At 36.2% G+C, this 19,339-nt stretch overlaps 1 protein-coding gene across 1 annotated transcript in view; it reads left to right on the top strand.

Annotated features, from left to right (window-relative positions):
• Positions 1 to 2,394: 2,394 nt before the first annotated feature.
• Positions 2,395 to 19,339, top strand: part of LOC117422920 (glucagon receptor-like) — a 55,147-nt gene continuing 38,202 nt past the window's right edge. Inside the window, exon 1 of the mRNA XM_034038163.3 lies at positions 2,395 to 2,690. The gene's annotated coding sequence lies outside the window, so the exon portion shown is untranslated. The remainder of the gene's footprint in view (positions 2,691 to 19,339) is intronic.

Raw genomic sequence — 19,339 nt, 5'->3', positions numbered from 1 at the left:
TTATTGATTGATTCATATTGTGTCTAGTGGCTAACTTTGTCTTAGAGAGCACTACGGCTATAAAAACTCTGCTTCCCGAGGGGTGTTCTCTTAGCCAGAGACTATTGCACTACATTTAATACATTCACTGTACACAAGCTTCTTCATTTAGTACCCACTAGAGACACTGAAGGGGGAGAATTTAACATATAATTATTTACTGCTGATACTAAACAAGATATGCTTTTTATTTATTGTTGATATTAAATAATATTGATATAGGTTATTTATTTATTGTTAAAGTATTTGTCTGTCCACAAATGCGTGCATTAGGCGCACTGTTTGAATAAAAGGTATTGAAAGCTACAAGACCCTTCAAGACAAACAATTCTCTGAAACCCTTAGTCTCTGAACTTGAACAATCACAGGTTCTATAAAATGGTTTGAATATGAAAGCAAACTGTGATAAATAGAACCATTGAGGTCTATAATTCAGCTGTCTATCCTTTAAAGAGTAAGAAGCTTCACATTTTAGTTGCTTACATTTATTTGCCTTTTTATGTTTGCAACCATTCAGTTGTTCAAATATTGTGCTTTTTAAAAATGTTAAGGCGCTGCTCTTCATTTCTAGTTGTCTACTGTAGATATCAACATCATAGGCTATAGCAGCCAAAGTGCCTTATTGGAATTAAGAGCAAGCGTCTTCTAGTGGTCTGCCACTTTGTATGAAGTTTCCTTTTGATTTTCTGGCAATATACTGTTGAGCACTGCAATAGATCATGCTGGTGCTTACTAGTATAAACACGTTTGGCTGATATAGGCTACATTCCAATGTCTTACGATTGCAAACAAAACGAAAAGGAAGCTACCTGCTCTTGAAAAAGGAATGAATTATTTTACTGTTATCGAGAGCCCCTTGTTGTTCTGTACATGTTCCAGAGTAAACCATGCTTCACTGCTGCAGGTAGAGACACGGTTCAATGACTCACAACCGATTGTCAATGGAATGAGAAAACATGTTGTTTTTAATCAATATTTGAAATGGTGCATCAATAACTAAATAAAACCTTAAATCTTTGTGTAGGTTAAATGAGCTTAAACAAGGTTAAAATTGCTACAGTAACTCCTGAGCTTTGTTTTTATTGGATTCAGTTGTCTGTCAAGAACTACCAATCTCACAGTAAATATAGTCAGTTTGCAAAGCTTTCTGCATTAGTCACTATCGTTTTAAAAGGACCAGTCACTTATGAAAATGTACTGTGGCATACCATGGTAAAGTTAAGGCAAAGAGACGGCGTGCATGGTAAATCACATAATAAAAACCTTGGTCAATCATACTAAAGCATGACAAAGCTTGGTATATATGGTAAAACACAGTAATAAAGAATAGCAAATGGTTAAATTTATTTATAACTGAAGTGTGATTTTAAAAAGAAATATCTATACAAAGTAAATCTATTTATAAGTCAATCTTCTACAGTTCTGTATAGATTGTGGTCGTTTTTCTCTGACCACATAGTTATCCTTTTGTTGACATATAACTGATATTATTCAGAAAATAATTTTTCTTTAAATGACCTGACAGAAAGGTACAGCTATCTCTCTACAGATGGGTTTACAAATGGTGTTTCCATAAATATTGACACCTTTTACATTCGCGTTCAGTCAATCATTTAACAATGTGAATGCAGCGTTACTAGTTAATGAAATACTTCCTTAACTTCCATACAACAGGTATTTTACCATGAGTCCAAAATAAAAATGAACAGTCATGCGTGTGTTGCAGCCTCGATACTATGTACTGACGCCCATAGAGTGTGTCTATATACAATTACCTCCTTTTAATTTATGACAGCATCTTTCCAATACAAAATACCTTTCACCAGCCTCTTCAAAATCTCAGTACTCACAATTAACCTGTTTCCACGGTAGTGTTAACCCTTTTGACTTTTACAGCATGCTATATTTAGATATGACTTTGTCCATATGGTGACAGGGCGTAGATTTGTTACCATCTATTGACATAATGCTTGATTTAGCCACGTTTAAGGAAATAAAAACACATTAGACAACAAATGATCTAATTTTGCACAGTAACGGTTGTATCACATTCAGTAATAAGCAGCAAAGAATCTACAACGCGCCCCTCTCTCAGTTTAAAGTAATCAAATGAGTGCACTAAAACACAACTGATTTGTTTTGATGGACTACTTGCAAGTATACAAAAACAAACAAACAAAACAAAAAAAAAACACCTGACCCGACTTATAACCTTGAAGATTAATAGCATGTTATTTTGTAATCCACGAACAATCGTGCGCCCAGGTGGTGACAGAGCTAGTAGTAACTGGAATGAAAAAGGTTTAGTTAGTTATTGTGCGCTTTGTGATTTGTCTGACGTCACGGTGGGAGCTCTCCACCCGGAGACCCGATTTGAGTTTATTCGGCAGAAGCTTTCTAATCAGAGCTACAAAAGTATTAGTTGAGACTGGGCTATAATATTAAAGGGTGGAACACAGAAAACGGAACTACATCTCCATCTTCAGATGTCCTTTTAATATCAGGAGAAATAACCATTTGCCATGATCTAGATTTACTTTGCTATGTGTCGTATTGGAATATCTCCCTGTCAGGATCAAGACGGATATTAGTGCATAGAAAGATGTACCCCGATTTGCTGACAGTTGCCCAGAGAGATCAGTGTTTGAAAGGTATGACTGAAAAGTTGTTATTCTTTTTTGTTATGAAAAAAAAAAACTTTTTGGTGCAAAATATATACATTTAGTGTCATTATTTATTTATTTATTTATTTATTTTGCTGTTTTTAAAGTTTAAACGTAGCCAATTGATCTTAGCTGTGTTGTTTATTTGTTTTTTTTTAAACATAAATAAAAATAAAACGCATTTTAAATAAATCAAGAAATAAGGGGACAGGTTAATTATAAAAAATGTTGTTCCCACAAATAGTATGAAATATGTCTTACAAATATGCGTGTTGTGTTTTGTCATACCTTTTAAATAGGTATGAATTACTGTAAAGGTTTAGATACAGTTTGATTAAGTGCACAGCATAGAGATGGGACTCTAGTACTCGGACATATGCAAAACATTTAAGAGTTTTAAGAAAAATATTTTATAAAGCAGTACTGCTTATTGTGAATAAATGTCAATGACTGCCTTTTAGAAACTGGTGTGTCGTGATCTAACTTGACGGTATTCTGTTTTTTTTAAACGTTAATTGTACTGGTTTTATTTTCTTACACGTTTAAAGTTAAAGAGTTGTGTAATTTTAAAATTTATTTGTATTTAGTTTGTGTAGGTATGTTATCTGTGGTGCTCAATTCAAACAGCTGTTAAAATGAAGTCCATCCTTAAGACATTAGTAAAATCGCCTACATTTGGGGTAATTTTCTATTAAAAAAATGGGTTTAGAGATAGATGCATGGGTTAAAATGTACTGTCTGAAAAGTTCACGAAAGGCAAATAATACAGAAGAAACAAACCTTGACAGTATTTGCTATATTACTCGTGGCACCAGCCATTGTGCGCACACTTGGAACATTATTATTATTCTGAGAGCGACCGATACATTTAATAATTCTCTGTTCTGTTTGTTTGTCAGTATGATTACTTTTATAGCTCATATACCTCATTTCCCAAGCTGTATCTAAATACATACATACATACATACATACATACATACATACATACATACATAAAACCTTTTGACAAGCAGGTGTGAATCATCTTTAGAATGATCATTTACTTTATCAGTCTACATGGCGTCAGTGGATTTGCCTATACACGAAAAAATATTTTTGAAGAGTTCGACAGATTCTACAAAGTTGCAAACTACTTACCACATTGCCTACAAGTTCTGTAAGGTTCTTCTAAACATGGACCGGACCCGTGATATTTGGGTATATATTTAACAGTAATGTATATGTGCTTTAATGCACAGCTCAATGTTTTAATGTGAGATGCTGCAATTACCTTGTCGTTTTATGGGGATAACATTAAAAAAAAGAACACGACTGAGGTATGGGTGTTAAAAAAATAAGAAAAAAAAATACAGCAATATTATATTTACAATTCACAGTCAAATCTAAATATGAAATACTAAATGCTTTTGTTTACTCATTTGAAGTCTAGTGACATTTTATGTACATACTATTATTTGTAGTTACTTCTGTAATTTACTCAGAGAATTTAGTTAACTGTTATATGCACCCCATAACATAATGTTCCCCTTTTAAAGATGAAAAGGTGTATCTGTTATTAGACAAGCAGCCTCCCATCCTCCTTCTAGTCCTCATTAAGGTCTGTATTTGATTAGAGTGATATTAAACTTTTGCAATTGCAGGTGCTAGTTCATGAGTGTAGGTAAACCTGTTGCAAGTGTATGTAAACCATATTTCTCAGGCACTTAAAACAGCAGCACCTCCTATAAACAAATATGGCTTTTGGGGCCAGCAGTGTCAGTACAGTAGAAAGTAGCACCAAGCATCTGTGAAACCACATGTTTGTTTTGTCTTTAGGTTTGTAATCTCTGAAGTCACAATACCGTTTTTTAATGCAAGTTTTTAACATGTTTTATGCCTCCATTGTATTGTTATATTGCTTTTTACTCTATTACAAAACAGCAAATAAAAAAAGACATCAATCAAACACATTTCACTTAATTCGATTTTGTGTTTAAATATGAATACCAAGCGCTCTGATTTTAAGAGGTTACTGTGTATTATTTTGTACAGAGTATGAACTTGGCAGTTCGTATTAAAGACTGCCCACAGTTCTAGTCTTTCAGTCTGAAACCCTTTTGTAGTTTTTTTAAGCTATTGTACTGCATTGTAATGCTGTAGTAATGCATACTTATTGTATCAGGAATTTAAGGGATTACATTGCCATGTGTACTACAATCCCCCTGCGGGCTCCTTCAAACACACCAGTTGCTTGGCTGACCGTAAACCTGACCAAGCAGTTCAAACTGGAAATGTGTTTCTGTTTACAAAGGGGACACTGACCTACACATTCACTGTAACCAATTAGTTACAGAAATCTGAGGATTGGCAAGTGTCAGTCATTCATAGGAGGCTGTGTGGTCCAGTGGTTAAAGAAACAGGCTTGTAACCAGGAGGTCCCCGGTTCAACTCCCACCTCAGCCATTGTGTGACCCTGAGCAAGTCACTTAATCTCCTTGTGCTCTGTCTTTTAGGTGAGACGTAGTTGTAAGTGTCTCTGCAGCTGATGCATAGTTCACACACCCTAGTCTCTGTAAGTCGCCTTGGATAAAGGCATTTGCTAAATAAACAAATAATAATAATAATTCATTGTGACATCCCAAAGGGTGGCGGTGAGGACAGTTCCAGCACCACATTTAACATATGGATGCAACTCATTTATATGGCTTGCTTATTAATTTCAATACTAGACGTACATACAATATTAATATTAACTAAAAAACTAAAACATAATTACATCCTTATAATCAAAAGTAAAGGAGGTTAAATACAGTTTTACAGCATTAATTGAAGTCATTTCTGTTGAAATGTCTCAGTGATAATAAGACAAGCAAGCAGAATTCTGGTAACAAAATAATGAAAACCATCATCAATTTAGTTACTGTTGCGTGAATAAAAATGACCATATTAAAGGTTTTTGATTAGACTTTTAGATGAAGAGAATAAATAAACTGAGACCAATGATCTGGGTCTGTGCATGGTTGCGCTGAGGCAATTGCATTGGTTTGAATCCTCTTTAGCCAGGTTTGCCCAGTACAAACTGCACTGTATAGTACTTGATTTTGCCAGGACCTCAGAGCTTACTCTTCTTATTGTGTCTAAACCAATGCTTTGTAATTTGCTGTGTCATTTTAGCCTCTGCAAACATATGACATGACTAGAGTCACTTCTTTGCATTGAATTTCTGTCTGTAAATGTGTAAAAGAAATGGCTGGAAAGTCTTATTTTAATGATTTAGATGTCAGGGGTATTGGAATCTGCCACATTTTTAGATAATTAAATTTGGTCCAATGGACTTACTAGCAGCTTGTATCTTGTCAATATGCATTATATAATTGACATATTGTCAGATTGCCACCTTGCCAGGATCTCTTTGGGACTGAAGTTTACATTGAGGTTTAAGTAATGAAGGTGGATGGATTTGATTAAGGATTGAGTACATTCCTTTGGTTGAGATGTAAAGCCAGAGGTCCTGTCTAATTTCAAAGATTAAATATACCACAGCATTCAGTCATGAAGAGGAATGGGTGTTAAGCACAGTCCTGGCTAAATTCCAATGCAGGTCAAATTTAGAAAAGCACTAGATACAGTATTTTCCAGTTGTTAAAATAGAAGAGAGTGAACAGTACATTTGATCACTAAAAATGACAAAACCTGAAAATGTACAGTGGTGGCCATCTCAGTCAGTCATTTAGCTACCTGAACGTACTGTAAGTTTCTGTTGTCTGTTAATTAAATATTTATATTTCATATCAATATGAACAATAATATGTTTAGTACAGAGAAATTACCCATTCAGTATCTTTATTTAAAACTTGCATAGCTCTTCTTAACACATCAGGTCCAACCCTAGTCTGGCTTCTTTTCAATTACAGCTTAATCCAGCTATGCACGATTGAATTCAGAAATGGAGCTATGATGAGATGCCCACCCCAGTATTAAAACGTTTAATCAAAATAAGCCTATTACTTAGGAGAATAAATGAAATTAATATAGGGCACCAATCTATATAATTGATGCACATATCCCCAGCAAAGATATAAATAAAACGAAGTGACACTGAACAAGTAAGCTCCAGCTAAATAAAATCAGCGTAACCAGTAATTATACAGTATTGCATTAAATTAGATTGGAGGGTTTCCTCTGTCTGCAGGAAACAAGCTCATCTGCTGGGAGAGATTCCTGCTGGAGAACCCTTGGTGTTCACGATCTGTCTTCTATTACAACCGGTACTGTGAAAAAGTATGAAATATGCAGTAGGCAAAAGACTACACCCACACACGCGTTCCAAAACCAACCCTCCACCCCATACCAAACTAATAGAAATTCTTTAAATTCTAAGGAAATAAATCATATCAAATGGTGTAACAACATAAAAAAAAAAAAAGATTTTTATGTCTATTTCATTATTTGTTCTCCTTTTTTGATTAAAAAAGGCAGGAGATTGAAACCACTTTTTGCACTCCTAAAGTGCAATCCCGTGTTAGTCTTGCATATATGTTCAGACCCAGATCTTTATTGCAGTCTTTTCTTATCAATTACAAGCCACTGTCTCTTTAAATTTCTCAGCAGTTTGTAAAGGGCTGTTGTACAGTATCACACCAGAAATGGTGACTTGATGATACCCACAACCAAATATGAAAATCTACAATAATTAAATCCAGAAACCTGGTGGAATCCATGCAAAAGTGAGCTTGTGATTTAAAACTCTCAAATCTTCTTCAGAATTTGAGGCAGTAATCATTGTTGAACAGTATCCCTCCAGAACAATGTATACGCAAACTAGTGCTATTTTGGCTGGCTATGGTTATTTGTGACAGGAATGATGAGTGGTGACGTCACAGCAGAAGCAGGAAGGAAACTGACACCAGGGAAGTACTGCAGTTAAGGCGGCGTTTGCCGTTTTTATTAAGCAAATAAAAACAAATAAAATATTTAAACAAAAAGAAACACTTGCTCACAGAGCGAAAACAAAAGGTTTAAACAAAAAAATAATCATGAACAAACAACGCGATCAGGCTGGGCTATAGCCTTCACTGATCGCTTAGGTTTTCTTTTAGTTTCGTTTTCAGTTTCCAATCGCCGTCTCTCTGCTCGCTCTCTCCTCAACACCCCCCTCCAGTGCCGAGAGCCGCAGGCTTTTATAACAGGTGACCATCTCCCGATTAGCAACAAATTAAATCACCTAATTAATTCGGGAGATGACCACCTTCTGCACAAGTTTTTAAATAAATGCTACGCTGTAAAAATACAAAACAACCAGCGCTTCACCGTCATATAAATACAATAAATCATAATAAACAAACACAAACTAACACAAGGGCGGAGGGGGAACCCCCGTTCTGAAAATAAATAAACAAATGAATGTACAGGGCACCTCGCCCTGTTACATTATTCTACTCCTGATTAGTTTTCTGTTTGTCAAGGCACAGCTAAATACATGAAGAACAAGTCAGGTGGAGATTGAGAAATCAATGTTCTGCAATGGACTGGTATGACATTTACGTTGGCATTGCAGTTGAAGATTTTGGTAATGGTGCTTTTCAGTTATAGAACGGCAGCTCTCGTAATCCCTCCCATCTTCATCCTCTCTGCAGTAACAGGCATGTATATGGAACTGCAGTTTAATCATTAACTTGTGGCTCTAAGCTGTCCACAGGACCAGTGGGCTTTTAACATATGGAGCCCAGAAATCCTCAAATGGCAATCCTCGAATTACCATTTATTATAGTATTAGCTTCTCCTTTAAAACTGAAAATATTTATGGTTCATTAATTGAATGTCTTACAGCTTTTCTGTATCCTTATTTGGACATGACTGGTGCAGGTCAACGTTTGTTACCTCCAGGATTGTGTGTCTTATTGTTAACCTGTGTCCCCGAAATATGTGCACCCTGGCAAAGCTGCAGGTTGAGTTCTCGCTCATAACAGCAATGCAGCATTCCAATATTTGCAGTGAATACTGAATGCCTGCCGTTCAACTGAGGTTCAAAGAGCTCTGATGAGACATGGACTTTATACATTCAGCCTTATGCAGAGTCCAGCTTTACATTCTGTATATGAACTTCCAATCATGTTTCATATACACATAAGTTACTGCTTTGTGCCTTTTTGAGAAAATCAAACGCAGACTTTGTTTGCTGTAAATGGCAACGTTTAAACTTGAAAGTGCCTTGATTTCCTATGTGCAGTTTTGGTAATAGCACTGTTATTATGTAGAGTTACAATGTACTTAATGTGCACATTTTTTGTATGATATAACCCTAATCCCAACCCTAACCCTATTCCTAACCCTAACCCTAACCCTAACCCTAACCCTAACCCTTTTTTGATACAATTGTGTGTTTACATATATTGTGCAAAAAGATTTACACATTTACATTTTAACTATGCATAATAACATTGCAATTATGTGTAAGTTCACATGTATTTACACAGAAATTAGAGACACTTATTGTAAAGTGGTACCTACAGATATATAATAGAAGTGTACCTGAGGGAGAAATGCTGCCATTCTCTATTTGTTATAAATGGATCCATGGGTGGCTTAAATTATTTTTATGGGATAAAGGTTTCATAAGATAGAATACAGTGAAAGCCTCAAAAACACCTTAAAGCATTGCAGGCAATCGACTGAACGAGCAGAGAGCTATGCTCACCAGTTTGGCTCATGAGGAATACTTGTTTGATTTGTTAATGCCTGCCCACACAGCGTTGCATGTTGAGTGCAGCAAATCATGTTGTATAACCTAGTACTCAATTGCTTTGGTTTTTTATTTGAGAACATACATAAACCCATTTTGATTAATGAATTCAAATGTGCAGTTCACGAAGCCTTTTTTGGCTGTTTTAGAGAGGGTCATGAGTTCATTCTCATTTTTGAAAGTACAGCCCTTTAAAAAAAAAAACTGCAAATGTTTTGTGAACAAGGCTCAATATATTTAGTTGTACAGTAGCTAGCCAATAAATTATTTTGTGAATAATGTTATTTAATACACATTTTTTTTTATGTTTTAATCAAAATGTTTTTGATTGCTCTACTAAGATCCCAGGCACAATTCATGGCAGTATATGGTTTACATATTTAGATGTGTTTGGGGTCCACAGAGCACATGTTTGATACCCCTGAACTTGCAGGGTGCATTCATCAGGGACTTCTGTACCAGCTTGTCCAGCATGGACCGCGTCCCACCCTGAGATAACTGCAGACAGCCTCTTAATATTTGCATAGCATCCTTAGATGTAATCCCATTGAGAGGCTGAGAGTGTTTTTACCCAAGTGGATTAACAGCACGCATCATCATCCTTATTTTTTGGGCGGATCAGGAGATCATTAAGCCTGTATTCTTAGTAAATTACTGCGGAAGAAGCGACAGTCTGAGGGACACTGGGTCTAGGACATTTGTAAAGGTCATTGCTAAGACAGCATGTTTTGATATTAAGGGATTTGAGACATAAAGACAGAAAGTCCTTTTGCTGATCTTGTGTCATCCAGTTGTCAGGAGCTATTATTTGTGTTAGATATCCAGAGAAACTATAGTTTATTGATAAATGTCTTGTCATTTATCATTCTGCATCACACATCTACTTTGACTTGAGGCTATTTACAGCACGCTAAGTTTTTTTTTGAAACCTAAAACAGTGCTGTAAAAATAGCTGAGAGTCATAAATAAATATCATGCAAGCGTTATCTTATTGATAGTATGTAAGTGCCTCAGAATAGCATGTTATTTTTACTACAGTAGTAAGAAATGGTCTCAGTAATGCAACAACAGAGAATTTAGCAATACACACATAACAGGATATTAAATAGGTAAGAAATTAATTAGGACAATTAAGTTTATACACTGGTATGTAATTGTTTATGAGGCTATCCTTGGCTAAATCCAAAATGACCTTAATACAAGGTTAATTATCTCTAGTAGTACCTATAATCTTAGATATCAGGCTGTTCTAAGTTACACAGTTCAGTCTGTACAGAATTTGGAAAAAAAAAGGCATTTCGTTATTCAGGTTGATCTGAAACTCGTGTTTTAATACCTCTAAAAGGGTTTAAACAAAAAAAAATTGACATCTGTGTAACAGAGACGTGTTTTTGTTTTGACCGATGCTGCTAAATCGTTTTTGTAATCTGTTTAACGTGTTGGTATTAGTTGTGTTCACTTGAATTTATGTTTTTTGTATGATATGCCACCTTCTTGACTAGGAATCGAATACAGAGCTGACATTCCTAAACTGAAAAATTGGGGACTAGTCAGACACCCCCATCAATGTAATTGGGCCTGAATTAAACAAAGGTTTATAGCAGCGCCATGGCTATACTTTATAGTAGTGCCTCCTTAATGCTGGCTCAGTCTAGTCTTAAGTCAGAATTAGGGAAAGATGGATCATTAGCTGCTCTTTTGTGGAACACACCCATTACATTTGTGGTTTGTTTTCCAATATCTGCTGTTCATAGAAATACATGGGTTATTGGGAGGCCAGCTACTAGGATTTCAGTGATTTCAGCTTATTAGTTCATCTTCTTTACTGCCACCCCCAGGTGTGAAAGGTTTTGCTGTGCCTTCTGGTTCTGTTTATTGTTCTAGTCTTTATCTGACAGAAGTAATGTGAAAATCAACCTTGCAGGGTCAGTGTTCTTGGAGTTAGTAGGTGTAAGAAAGCCAGGTTATTTTCCCCTGTCAGTTACAGAGTGCGTGTCTCACCAGCAGTGTTGAAAGAGTTAATATTCCCATGTATTTCCTCCTGGGCCTAATTTCAGTCTGTAATTTATTCTTAGGAGAAAATCTATGTTAATGCTACAAAAATAAATCAGGTTAAAGCCAATGACAACTTTGCATTAAACTACTTCTAGTATGGTTCTACTATTGTAACATTAACAGTTCATTAGAAAATATAAGATCCTTTTGTGCCAGATCGCATCGGATCCCAGATCCGATGCCTTTTTGTCTGACAGATGAGAATTAAGCAGTTTTCAAATGATGAACCGTATATAAAAACAAACAAACAAACAAAAAACTTTGCAAAAAAGAACCTAATATACATAGCATGTACCATGAAAAAATCACTTTCCTGTTCCATGAATTGAATGACAAAAGTGTACTGTAACAAGAAAACGGCAAAAAACGATCAAGTTCAGGACATTATGTATATAAGATACGGGACCTTTTTTTTTTTTTTTAAATTAACCCCAGGTTATACAGTAACTATCACAGTTCAGTTTCAGAATGTTACGCAAACCACCTTAAAAAAATAAGGCAGCTCCCGGTTTGCCTGTTAAGCTAACAGTGTGTGTAGGAATGTGAGGCGGCTGATGCCCATGGCCAATGTTCGGTCGCTGGAGGGCTATAATGACTTGGTGCTGTTTCCTTGGCTCGGATCGGTGCCAGCCAGGTCACAAGGGGGGCATGGTGAAAGCGAGGAAGAGCGAAGCCAAAACAGCTTCCGAATCTACAGAACTGCATACTCTTCACTGGTCCACTGATCAGGAGCTGCAGGCTGCCATACAAGTGCAGGGAAAACAGTTTTTATTTATTCACATTTTTGGTCTCCAGGATATAAGCCCTGAGGTGCATTTAGTTTTTAACTTGGTCCTGGAGGACAGCACCACACACCCCAGTTACACCGTTTATACTAAACATTACAAATACATTTACAATCACAATATAAAGATCAACACTTCGATATAACAACCACAAGCCATTAAAAAAAAAATCAATAGTGGTTCTGCATTTCTGTTTGCTGTGTTCATTTATATACTTCATGGTAGGCCATTCCAATCAATAGTTGTTGATTTTTCTAACAATTTCTTTTTTTTTTAGAGACATAATACACTTCAAGGTTAAATAAGATGGAACTTTTTCCGCAAACATGTAAGCAGATTGGTTCGTCCAATCCAATCTTTTATATAATACACAATGGTGTGTCCTATAGTTACACAGGCTGCTGAAAAAAGAAGGAATGAAAAGAGGCTTCAGTTTTGGAGCCACTGATTCCAGGAAAGCGGCAAGCCAGCTTTCAGCACGAATGCAGGGGAACTACAGTCGACTCAGAAACACTGTTTTACACAAAACGCTCAGTTCAACACAGAAGTCTTACCTTTACCGTCTTGAGAGGCAAAAAGAGAAATGGCTTCCGTGGAATGACAGTTTTAACCCCTCAGTAGGCGGAACCGAGGATGTCATCCAGGAAGGGGCCTATCGGCAGCTCTGGTATAGAGCTCAGTGAATACCTACCAATAGGCAGGCATATCCCATACGTAATGTTTTGGTGGTGGTCTTCGAATTGAAAGGGAACCTTTATTTTTTTTGACTATACAGAAACTGACAGTCCGCAAAGGAAGTGATAAGCTACCAGAGAGAAACAGCAAACTGAATTTTATGGAGTTGTGCTTGAAATGTCTGTATACCCTGCATTTAATGATAAAAAACAAGCAAGATGTTCAACCCCAGCAAAAGCAAGCCCAGGGATAGGGTTGCCTACACTAAATAAAGCTGCACTGCCACACAATCCTGTTTAATTTTACATTCAAATTAACCCCTGATGTCTGTTACTACATTCTTCAGACTAGTGTAAAATGTACTTTATCAAAAAGCAGGCCTTGTTGACAGTTTGTTTACATTCCTCAATGTACGTTTAATCTGTAGGGATAAAAGCATTCTTCCCCCTTCAAATCTGCTTGTCACTACATCACTCCGTGAGACAAATTGCCATGTTCCTGCCATGAGTTGCAGTAGTGGGAGGTTATGAGTGGTACATATATACAGTATTTAAGGCTTCTGTTATTCAGTATGTATTTTTTCCCTTTTTTTTTTTTTTTTTACATGGCCAAAATTCAGTGTTTTTGAGGTGCCCATTTCTTCTTGCCCAAATCTAAACATCTGGACCTTTAATGTGTTAAACATGAACATACTAATTGAACACAAAATAGTATACAGTGTTCTTTTAGTGTTTGTAAAATAAACAACAGTTTTTTTTGTTTTCTTTTTTGTTTCAAGCTTATTTTATCAGTTAAAACCTAAGATGAAAAGCATTGGGTATATTCTAGTTCTAAGGCAGTTAATACCACACTGACACCATTGCAAATATAAATATAGTAGTGTGCAAATGTATTAGAACACCTGAATGGTTGTAAGTTTTATCCTTTACATACCTAGCTGCATGAAAACCTCAGGGTGTGAACATTTAAATTTTTGGTCAGTAATCAGTGATATAGAAACAATATGTGCTGGTGTGTAAAATGTCAGACCACTTTGTACTTTAATTTAAACAACTTCTAGTAAAAACAAGTAGCTTTTGAGTTAAGGGTAATGAAAGCAATGAATAGAGAACAGTGGGTAATTGGGAAATATGCAGATTTCAGCATTACAAGAACCAATCAAATCACGTGAAAGTGACTAAAGGCTTCTACATTCACAGTAATTTTAAATGTCAAAGCACAGTATCTGCAGAGATGTTACGCCCTGTTTGGGGCTTGTCAGTGCAACGCAACTGTATAACTTTTGAAAAGCTCAGGAGAGTAAGGAAAAACAAGTAGCTTTTGAGTTAAGGGGAATGAAAGCAATGAATAGAGAACAGTGGGTAATTGAAAAATATGCACATTTCAGCATTACAACATTAAACAACTTCTAAAAAGTCATGCACTTTTCCTATTTGTGGCTATGTGTTGCTTTTCTCTTCATTAAAGTCTATTAAAGTCACCAATTAAAGTAGACAATCACCAGTACCAGTGACAGATGATGTAATAACATGCCTGTCTGTATTATTCATGACAAGCTATTTACAGAAAAGGTGTTTCTATTTTATTGTCTAGTCCCTGTAAATCCCAGTTGTCTGTGGTTGTTCTTGGCAAAGTCAAGGGAGTGACTTCTGTTAACGTTCTTCTTCAGTTTTATTTATTTAATCACACAGGGGTGCTTGAGAAATACTTTTAATATAGAATTATTAGACAATATTAATATACAATATACTAACAGAATGTCTCAATTTAAAAATAAAATATTGCACTATAATCCAGTCTAATGCATTAAAACTCAGCAAATTGAAAATCCATTAATGTAGTGGAACTAGGATAACATCCAACATGTAGAAAAGAGAAACGGTACTTCTGGAGGAGCTATTTCACAGCTAATATCTTTAAAACAATGGCCTGTATTCACTAAGCTGCTTTATGAAGACAATATATGATATATTTGTAAGAGTATTATATAAGTACATCAATAGGACTGAGTAAATAAAAGAGGCATTTATCATCTCAGTAACGCTTAGGGATTACAGGAGATTTGTCCAGATAAATGGAACAGATTAAGAGTGGTGGTGTCTGAGACCTGTTCTGTTTCCAGCGATGCTTTTATCAGGGTCACATATTATAAATTACAGGGGTGCCACATATGTGAGCAAAAACTGAAGGGTTTAAATAACGCAGTGGAATCCCTAGATTTGTAAGGACCCCACTAAAATGGACCTATAGAGCACATGGGTAGGAGAATGAAGGATCACCGTTTCCATAACAAATGCATTCTTCTTGTTGTATTGAATCATTTTTTGGTTTCTGTCAGCTGGTGACTTTTTAAAGCAGCCCTGTGGTCTCAGAAGGGCTATCAAATATGTCTTCTCTCCAGGGACAACACGCTGCCCCTAGTTTTTGAAGGAAAGACATCAGTAAAAAAAAAAAGTACATAGAACAAATATGGGATTTCTTGCATCCACCCAGGGGAGAGGTTACTGGTTACTCTCTAATGTACCAGCTGTACCAATATAAGTAAGGTGCATGTTAACAATCTCAATGGCTTAGAGTATAGGTACAGTATCTTTAAAGATAAAGAAACCTGGTCACCTAAATACAGACATTGACATGGTTGTGATAAAACTCAATGAAGCATAAGTGGGCTGGTGATACAGCCTTTTACCTCCAGTGGACTGGGTTTAGTTTGGTGGACACAGTTAGCAGTCTGTGCTTGGGGATGACCCAGAACTGAATACCTGGGGGTATTTAGGTTTATTTAGAAGGCCTGCCTGCTGAAGCAGTAACAAGCTGTAGGCAGTGTCACTTTTCACTAGAATTAAATTCAGTTATTTTAAAACTTGAAATTCAATGTCCAAAGTCCCGTCTCATGTCTCATGCTTACCACCTCCAAAGTCCCTTCTCATGTCTCATGCTTACTTACGCTTAACACCACCGCTGCGACTGAATATTACAGACGCTTGTTTTCCTGGCCTTGGTGACACAGTCAGGGTCACAAAAGAATAATCATTCATTTCTTGTAAAACATTCAGTTAGGCATAACAACAACCACCAGGATTATTATTATGGTGGCTTTTTTGTTACATATTTAGACATGACCTAATTGTACGCAACACTTGCTGCTTGGACAGTCATTTAGTGAATTATTTTATGAAATAGTTTGGTGCTCTGTCTGTTTTTTTGTGGTTTCCATGTTTATCTAATGATATCAATGAGAAAGGAAGAAAGCTGCGAAGTGCAGTCAAAAATATACAGTAAATCAAACTTGCATGAGAAGACTATATAAGTGTTCTCATGCAGGATTGATTTCAGAAGAGAAAAGGCCATGTTGTCCTCAGTAATCTTGGCACACATAGTACAGACGTCGAGTGAGAGGTTAAATCATGATCATGACTGTTAGTCCCTGCAGCAGGCATGTTTTCTGTTTGCCATAAACTGAAGACAGGTCACTGTTTATTTGTGTCCATTGTGCACTTTATCACAAGACACTTTAACATCTGGTACATCTGAACAAATCTGCCTCTGTCATTTACAAGTAAAATAAACAGAATACTCTCATGATTTCCTTGTTATATCGCATGTTCTGATGGCAACAACAGAGGTACAGCTGCAACGTGACTGTGTTGGCCCTTTATAAAGGTTTACCGTAGTAAAAGCATAATAAAGCATTGTAAAATTCGACAGAATTTGGAGAGATTGACTACCTGTTGGTTGTTTTTTGACATAGAAATGTTACAAATGGAAAGTACTTGTAAGGAGAAACAGTTACAACAAATATATTTGTTTTTAATCTGCATATATTCATCAGTGTTGCAAGTTTAAGTGTAAACGTGAGTGACAGATATCAGAATACATGTACAATACTATTTGAATATATGCATGCAGGATTTAAAAACAGGATCTATGCAAAGAGAATTGACACCAAAAAATGAATAGATTCCCAAGGCTGAAAAACAAGTGGGAGCTGATAAAATTGGAGAAGCCAGAAGTGAAATATCAATAAACATCCCTGAGGTTACACAAGCACTGTCATCACGTTCCCTCCCCAAATTCAATTGTTTGGTTTTGTGCCCATTTTGCACTTTAACATGAGAAACATCTAATTACAACAACAACTGAAGCTGAACTATTTTAACTATGGTTATACACAAGCCACAGTAACACATATACAGGGACAATTCAATTATCTATTAGCTGGGGAGAGTTATTTGTAGGACAATATAAAGTCATGCAACAAACAATTGTGGATCCATTTTATTTTAAAATAAGTAAAATCACTTAGCTCATTGCAAGAGTTTTTTTAAAATATTTTCCTAAAATGCTTTTTCCTCAACTAAAAGTTAATTGAATTTGGGCCCTGGTGGAGAAATGTCTTTGAATGTCTGACACAAGAGACATGTTTATACACAAATGATTAAAAATGTCTTCCTGGCATTTATTCTGGAATGCAGTTTATGAAAGCTGCATCCCCTTGCAGTCATTTATGAATATGAAACATACTTATTTGAAGGGTAGACTGTTGTACTGTACAGTATATTTATTTAGCCAAAAAAAAAATACTCACTGACTGAAAAATCTAGGTAAAAGGCTGAAGTTGCAGTAGTCGTGCGTGTTCTCTAATAGATAATAGACTTCTATTTGCATGCAAACATTGTGAAAGAGAAGGATCTCATAGATTAGGACATGATAAAGTGGGTTGTTTTTTATCAGCAGGACACTGTATGCTCTTTTTAAAGCAATGCTTATTTAATAACATTTACTGTTTGTGCATTTAACTCGGTCTGATTTACTTCACCTGTTAACAACAGATCTCAGCCTAATTTAGCTAATATAAAAAAACGTCAATTACCTTATCTACAGTCTATCTCTGAAATACACAGCAGATCCATGGTATATCTCTTGCTCTTTAGTTGAATGGTAAGACATTTGCCTTTGAGCCATGAGGTTACAAGGTCGTGTCTGCCCTTGTCTTTCTATTCAGTTCAATGGGCCGAGGTGCCAAGCCATGAAAGGGGCGCCCTATGGAAAAGTATCCTGACTGCAGTGGTTGAAACAGGTCATTTGATATCTGTGCTCTTTGTATGAGCTGTAGGATGTATGTTGGCTTGCAAGACACGTGATTTGATAAAATCACTCAGGATCTTGGGGTGGGCGGCGAGTGGTCATGGTGACAAACCCAACATTGAAAACGGTGTTTTACGCTCAAGGAGTAGCTTGAGGGAGAATGTAAGAGATATCTTTCTAGTGGCTGATGAGTTTGTAATACTGACATCAGTACAAGACACAGAATTGACTCTTTAGTTGAATGGTAAGGTGATTATCTTTGAACTGTGAGTTTAGTGATTCACATCCAGTCCTTGCCTTTCTAATCAACTCAATGGGCTGAGATGCCAAGCCATCACAGCTGCTTACTAGCTTGTTAAATCAGGAGGGCACTTAGTTCAGGTCTTACTAAGACAGGTTTCACTGTATTTCACATTTAACAGAATGATAAAAGGCAATATAACAATGTGAAATAGTATATGTACTCAGGGGGTTATACCTTAAAAACTGGGTAACACTTTTAAGTCTCCATTTTGTAAATATTTAATGTGGCAGTCATATGAATAGGGGTTATACAATCTTCACCATATGAGTAAGTGTTTTAATGAATAAATACTTCAAGAATTTTACAGGAAATGGTATTGCAATGTTGTAAAAAAGAAAAGAAAAGCATGATGTGGTGATAAGTTGGAGCTTTGCTTCAGGAGAAGGTACTTTACATTATTTCCTCCATAGCGTGACATGCGGTTGACCTTTCTTTGAGTAAATCTATCAAAATCGTTCAAGAAAATAGATGTAGTTTACGTACCACGTACTAGACAGTGTAGCCTAAGAGCTGAGCACTAGTATTACTAGACAATTACATTTTGTGGGAATTTGCCCTGCCAAGACTATGCATTATAAAGTATAACATAGATAGGAAACTTATGAGCCCGAAGGGTATATATACATATCTATCTATCTATCTATCTATCTATCTATCTATCTATCTATATATATAATTATGTAATCATCATCATCGTCTTCAGCCTTTTTCAATCTACTGCTGGATGAAGGCCTCCCCAAAATTCTTACACAAAAGCCTGTCTGCTACAGCCGTCATCCACGTTGTTCCAGCATGTTTCCTGATTTCATCTGGCCATCTTCCTGGAGGTCTTCTTCTTGGTCGCTTTATATCTCTTGGAATCCAGTCTAGTATCTCCTTGGTCCAGCGATGGTCTGTTCTTCTTGCTACATGTCCGGCCCACTGCCATTTCAGTTTTTTCGCTCTTATAATAATAACGCATACTTTTGTTTGCGCTCTTATCCATTCCTTCCTTTTCCTGTCTCTTCTT

This window comes from Acipenser ruthenus, chromosome 17 (genome assembly GCF_902713425.1).
Source record: "Acipenser ruthenus chromosome 17, fAciRut3.2 maternal haplotype, whole genome shotgun sequence".
In the NCBI taxonomy this organism is placed as follows: domain Eukaryota; kingdom Metazoa; phylum Chordata; class Actinopteri; order Acipenseriformes; family Acipenseridae; genus Acipenser; species Acipenser ruthenus.
The sequence above is the reverse complement of the archived record's forward strand: the minus strand, read 5'-3'. Positions and strand labels throughout refer to the sequence as shown.